The sequence below is a fragment of the Humulus lupulus genome, chromosome 4 (assembly GCF_963169125.1).
Source record: "Humulus lupulus chromosome 4, drHumLupu1.1, whole genome shotgun sequence".
In the NCBI taxonomy this organism is placed as follows: Eukaryota; Viridiplantae; Streptophyta; class Magnoliopsida; order Rosales; family Cannabaceae; genus Humulus; species Humulus lupulus.
The window spans coordinates 63029987-63035374 of record NC_084796.1 but is presented as its reverse complement, the minus strand read 5'-3'; the positions used below and the strand labels follow the sequence as shown (position 1 = coordinate 63035374).

At 37.3% G+C, this 5388-nt stretch overlaps 2 long non-coding RNA genes across 2 annotated transcripts; both read right to left on the bottom strand.

Moving 5' to 3' along the window:
- Positions 1-3087: 3087 nt before the first annotated feature.
- LOC133828998 (uncharacterized) lies at positions 3088-3619 on the bottom strand. Its single transcript, XR_009891443.1, has 2 exons — positions 3449-3619; positions 3088-3253 (listed from the first exon to the last, which is right to left on the bottom strand). It is a non-coding gene; the product is annotated as an uncharacterized LOC133828998 (long non-coding RNA).
- A 226-nt stretch (positions 3620-3845) lies between these two features.
- LOC133828997 (uncharacterized) lies at positions 3846-4452 on the bottom strand. Its single transcript, XR_009891442.1, has 3 exons — positions 4301-4452; positions 3971-4219; positions 3846-3894 (listed from the first exon to the last, which is right to left on the bottom strand). It is a non-coding gene; the product is annotated as an uncharacterized LOC133828997 (long non-coding RNA).
- Positions 4453-5388: the final 936 nt, after the last annotated feature.

The following is a 5388-nucleotide window of genomic DNA, read 5'->3' as shown; positions in this document are numbered from 1 at the left end:
TACCCCTACCAGAACTAGAATATGGAGGCACCGCCCTGCAGCCCTCCCGCCTTGCTGCACTCTCCCTCCATATCTTATTTTCCGCTTCCTCAGTGGTAAGAGCCTTCTCTACAGCCTGGGCATAAGTTGCTCCCCCAGGAACTGTTGTAATCCTCACATCTTGGGCTATCATAGCATTAAGCTCTCTAATAAACTTGTCCTGCCTAGCTGCATCAGTAGGCACAAGGTCTGATGCGAACTTCGCAAGTCTGTCAAACTTTAGGGCATATTCTGTAACTTTCATGCTGCCCTGAACTAGCCCCACGAACTCATTTACCTTTGCTGCCCTGATGGCAACATTATATTACTTCTGACTGAATAGGTCCTTGAATCTTTCCCAAGTCAAAGCAGTAACATCTTTAGTCTGTGATGCCACTTCCCACCAGATACGAGAATCCTCTCTTAGCATATATGTGGCACAGGCCACTCTGTCATGTCCCTCTACCCTCATGAAATCCAGGATAGTAGTAATCATGGTCATCCATTATTCGGCCTTCAGTGGATCAGGTCCTCCATCAAAGTTCAGGGGCTGCTATTTCCTGAACCACTCATACAATGGCTCCCACCTGTTACCAACCTCTACTGGTTGTACCACTGGTACCACTGCAGGTGGCATAATAGGGGCAGCACTCCCTGATGGAGCCTGTTGTCGCAAAATGAGGATATGCCCATCCTAGCTCTGTAGCCGCGCTTGCATGTCCGCCATAAGTTGCTTCCAGTTCTCAGGGACTGGCGGAGGGGTCTGTCCTTGGTCATCATCTCTAGTCTCAGACCTGGTGCCGGCTAGTCGTGTAGATTTTCTTGGACGCATAGTTATCCAAGTCAATCTGCAATCAATGACTCAGCGGTCCGACTATGATGACAGGGTAATAATCCTTCCATGATTCACCATTAGAACTCAAACATTCCCAAACAATCAAGATATAACAGTTTATCCAAGTATTCAAATATTTTCATTCACATGCATAGCAATGCTAATAAGCATGCCTCAATATCATCATGCAATAGTCAAGGGCCAGGCCCTATCAGTATCTCATGCTCCATATTAATCAAGCAGATATCAACAGTCATATTCCATTCTATTCATTTAAGCATATAATCATGTATACACAATTACCAAACCTTGAGTCGAGCTTGTCTTTCGTGGCGAATGTACATGTCCAACCAGTCTTCAAGAACCCTTAAACCTAGGACGCTCTGATACCAAGTTGTAACGCCCTGGATAGCCAAGACCGTTACACTGTGTGTTTATAAAGGTGCAAGACTTGCTAACCAAGTCAATTAGTTGTAAACGTGTCACTGAAACTACAGTTGAACTAGGGTTAAAAGATTTTGGTCCCAAAAGCTTCATTTCTTATAATCAAACATTTTACATGGGATCCCAAAAGTAGTAAAGTTAAAAGACAGTTTACAAAATTTCAGGATTAAAATACAGTTACTAGCCACTCTAAGGAAAAATAGACAATTAGGCTTTTCTCGTCCTGTACCACTCCTCGGCCGTGGCGGCCGATTGGCGGACTATGTACATTCAGTCACAAAGCTCTCCATCTCAGGACTGGTCCACCTTTCCTTTACCTGCACCACGTAGCACCCGTGAGCCAAGGCCCAGCAAGAAAACATAACAACAGAGCACAATCATTATGCAAACAACCAGATAACATATGCAGTATAATCATGTACTCAACAGTCCAAACATTCACGTTATTCAAGTATTCAGCATACCAAGTACATCATTTCAAATTAACAATCAATTTACACATGATAACCAGGGTTAACGCCCTTAGGCTGCACCCTCTATTTATCCCACTGACTCTAGCCCGCTTAAACCGAGCTCGGTGAATATTAAGTTGTCCTCAGCTACCAGTGGCTGAGTCGCGCCCTGTGCGCAAATATTATTTACGGCACTCTTAGGTGGTTTATCACATGTCCCATGGCATAATACCATCTATGATATCATACAGATATAGGGAGCTCTTAGTCCCAACACAATCACATAATCGGGTGCAGTTTTCTTACCTTTAGATTCTGATAGCTTTGATCAATTCAACCCTTAAGCACGATCCCGTCTGAGCCCTAGCGTACACCTAGTTACGGTCACAAGTTAGAACCAACTCCAAACTTAAATTCCAAAACCTAGCCTCGGGACCAATCCCGTGCCCTCGGGAAGCCCTAATTCCACCAAACGAGGTGGTGGAATCAAACCCCGAGCCCTCGAGCAAAAACCCTAAGAAATAACCCAAAAATCCCTTTCTGGGAACAGGGTAGCGCTACAACACCCTAAAGTGGGCGCTACAGCGCTACAAACAGAGCCAACAGGCTCCCAGACACCCAAGCCTAGCGTTCTACCACCCTAAGGCTAGCGCTACAGCGCTACACTACAAGAAAAAATGCTTTTAATAACATCGAAAATGTGTTATCAAAACCTACGATAACACTTTCTGATGTGTTAAGACCGACTATGTTATCGTAGGTCCGGGTACTTTACATAACACTTTATCAGTGTTATACAGATGTGTTATTGTACTGTCGACGATAACACAATTTCTGTGTTATTTTAATATATAGATAAGTGTGGAATTATGTTATTTATAGTCGATTATATAACACTTTTTTGTGTTATACTACACTTTAGTATAACACTTTTTTTGTGCTATACTACACTGTAGTATAACACTTTTTTTGTGTTATACTACACTTTAGCATAACACTTTTTTTGTGTTATACTACCCTTTACTATAACACATTTTTTGTGTTATACTACACTTTAGTATAACACATTATTTGTGTTATATAATGAAGTTTGCATAACATAATTCTTTGCATAAAAAGTGTTATTGTAATATATATTATAACTGAATTTTCGTATTATTGTTATATTTAGATATATTTAAATTCTCATTATATATTTTATTTATATAACACTAATTTATTCTATTATATATATATATATTTTTTTTATATAATTAAAATTAGCTTTCTAATATATACTAGCATCATCAAATGAACTTGATTTTCAAATAACAAAAAGTAAGAACATTCTACATTGAATTAACAATCCACAATTTAGTTTAAAACATTCAACACTGTCACCAACAACAAAATATTCTTTAAGTATTCAAGGATTCTAAAAGTTACTACTTTCAACACAAAGAAATAAACAAAGTTACTACTTTCAAAGAGTCTTAAGTATCCTTTTATACTTCGCTTGTCATATCTGCAAAATAAACAAAGAAATATTTTATTGTTATTATCTAGCATCACAAATTACTTCTAGAAAAATGCTATGGAAATTATATCCAAGAAAGGACACCACATACAAAATAATAGATTCACAACTACACCAAAGCAAACAAAGAAACCAAACACTAAATTATAAGACATTAGTTATTTTTTGAGTATGAAAATGTACCTCTTGGAATAACTTTTTTAGAAGGCCATGCAACTGTGGAACCAACTGCTTCTTGTACTGTAAGCATCGCATGATTAGGACAAAATAAGTAAGACTCTAGTACAATAGCAACATCAACCCATACTCGCATAAAGTCTGGTCCAAGAGGCTTTCCATGTACAGTTATCTTTGGATCACTAGAATCCCAACGACCTTCAGCAACAATTGCATCTGCCCAGTCAAGCAAGTAGCAAGCATTCTTCCCTTCTGTAAATTTATGTCTTTTTTCTAGTGCAATACTCTACCAAATTTATTTTAAAGACAATATATTAGTTTCTGTAATTGTTCTTCTAAAATGAAAATTTAAAACAATAACAACTTTTATAATTTACCTTAGGGGACTGAATATTGTTTGACTGCGGTACATTGCGAGACTATCCTTCGCTTGGTATCACTTTACCACCAACCTAAATATAAAACCAAGATAAGTTTTATTGGAAGAAAAGAAAACTAAGATTTATAAGTGCAAGATAGAAATACCACCAAGTGTTCTTTAAGTAGATTCATCATTTCAGTCATTTTGAGCTTCATATTATGTTGCTCTTCTTCTAACATGGAGATCTTGCTATTACACATATTAACAACAGTTAGCTTTGACCTTGTTACGCCTCTTCCTTGTCCGATTAAACGACCAGATTTTGGGTTACCAAACAATTTTGTCAAGGCATCCTCATCAGCGTTGTCTGTAGTTCCAGATTTTGGGTCTTCAAGGAGAATCTCATTCAATGAACCCTACATATAAATTAGTATAACTAATGTATGCATTATGGAAAATAAGTAAAAATTCACAAAAATTAAATGACTAATACTCACAAAAATATCAGATGCCGTTGGGTTTACAAGTTCACCATTCTTCTTGGTATGGGCTCTCTGAAAAGCATCGATTCTAGATGTTTTACCATCCTCATTTTCTTTCTTCTACACAATACATCAATAGAGATTATAAAATAGAGGCTACAATAATGGAAGCAAAAATACAAACAGTATAAAACTTAATTATTGCCATATCATCAATTGTTCAAGCATATCCTCTTCGACTTAAGGTGTGTGGAACAGCTTTCTTTCTTCTCTCTTGATATTTGGCCCTTATATCCTATTTAATAAATAATTAAGAGAGGCATAACTATATTTAATTTAACACCAACAGAGATAAAAGAGGCAGCAACATCACTTCTTACATCATATTTCTTACCAAATGTTCTTTACTAATTTTTTTGGCAACAAATGCTCTCCATTCTACATCACTTTTTATGCAATCCGGCTTTAAGGCTAGTCGTTCACTCTCATTTTTTGCATTGATAATATCCTTTACAAGTCTAGATTTCCCAGCTCTCCATAGTTCTGCCATCATTTCAAAGCACATCTTTTTTTGCCAATCATCATGTAAGTCATATTGTGCCTACAATAGAATATAGAATAACATATTATATGTTTAAGTGTAGAGCTGAATATATATAAAAAAATACACTCATAAAACTTGTAATAGATGCCCAAAGAACATCTCTCATCATTGGTGAAACTTTCCTCCAATCTGAAATAGTGTAAGGAACAACCTCTCGCACAAGAGCGCCCACAAAAGAAGAAAATTGCACTGAGTTAGTACCAACTGGTTGCCCTTTTTCATTCCAATTTATTATCCTTAAGTCATTGTTCCTCTTGGTAATATTTGCCAATAGAGTTTTTCCCCTTGTCTTCTTGGCTAAGTTCATTACATTCGCATCTACATCTTGAGGTATTTCTTCAATCTCAGTTTGATTTGCCTCATCAGTTGTTTTTTGTAATCTAACAGATTTTCTAAGAGGTTGTTCAAGTTCTATCTCAGCCACTTCTTCACATTCTGCATCAGGCACTTCTTCACATTGTGCAACATCCCCTTCAAATTCTACACCAACCCTTTCCTC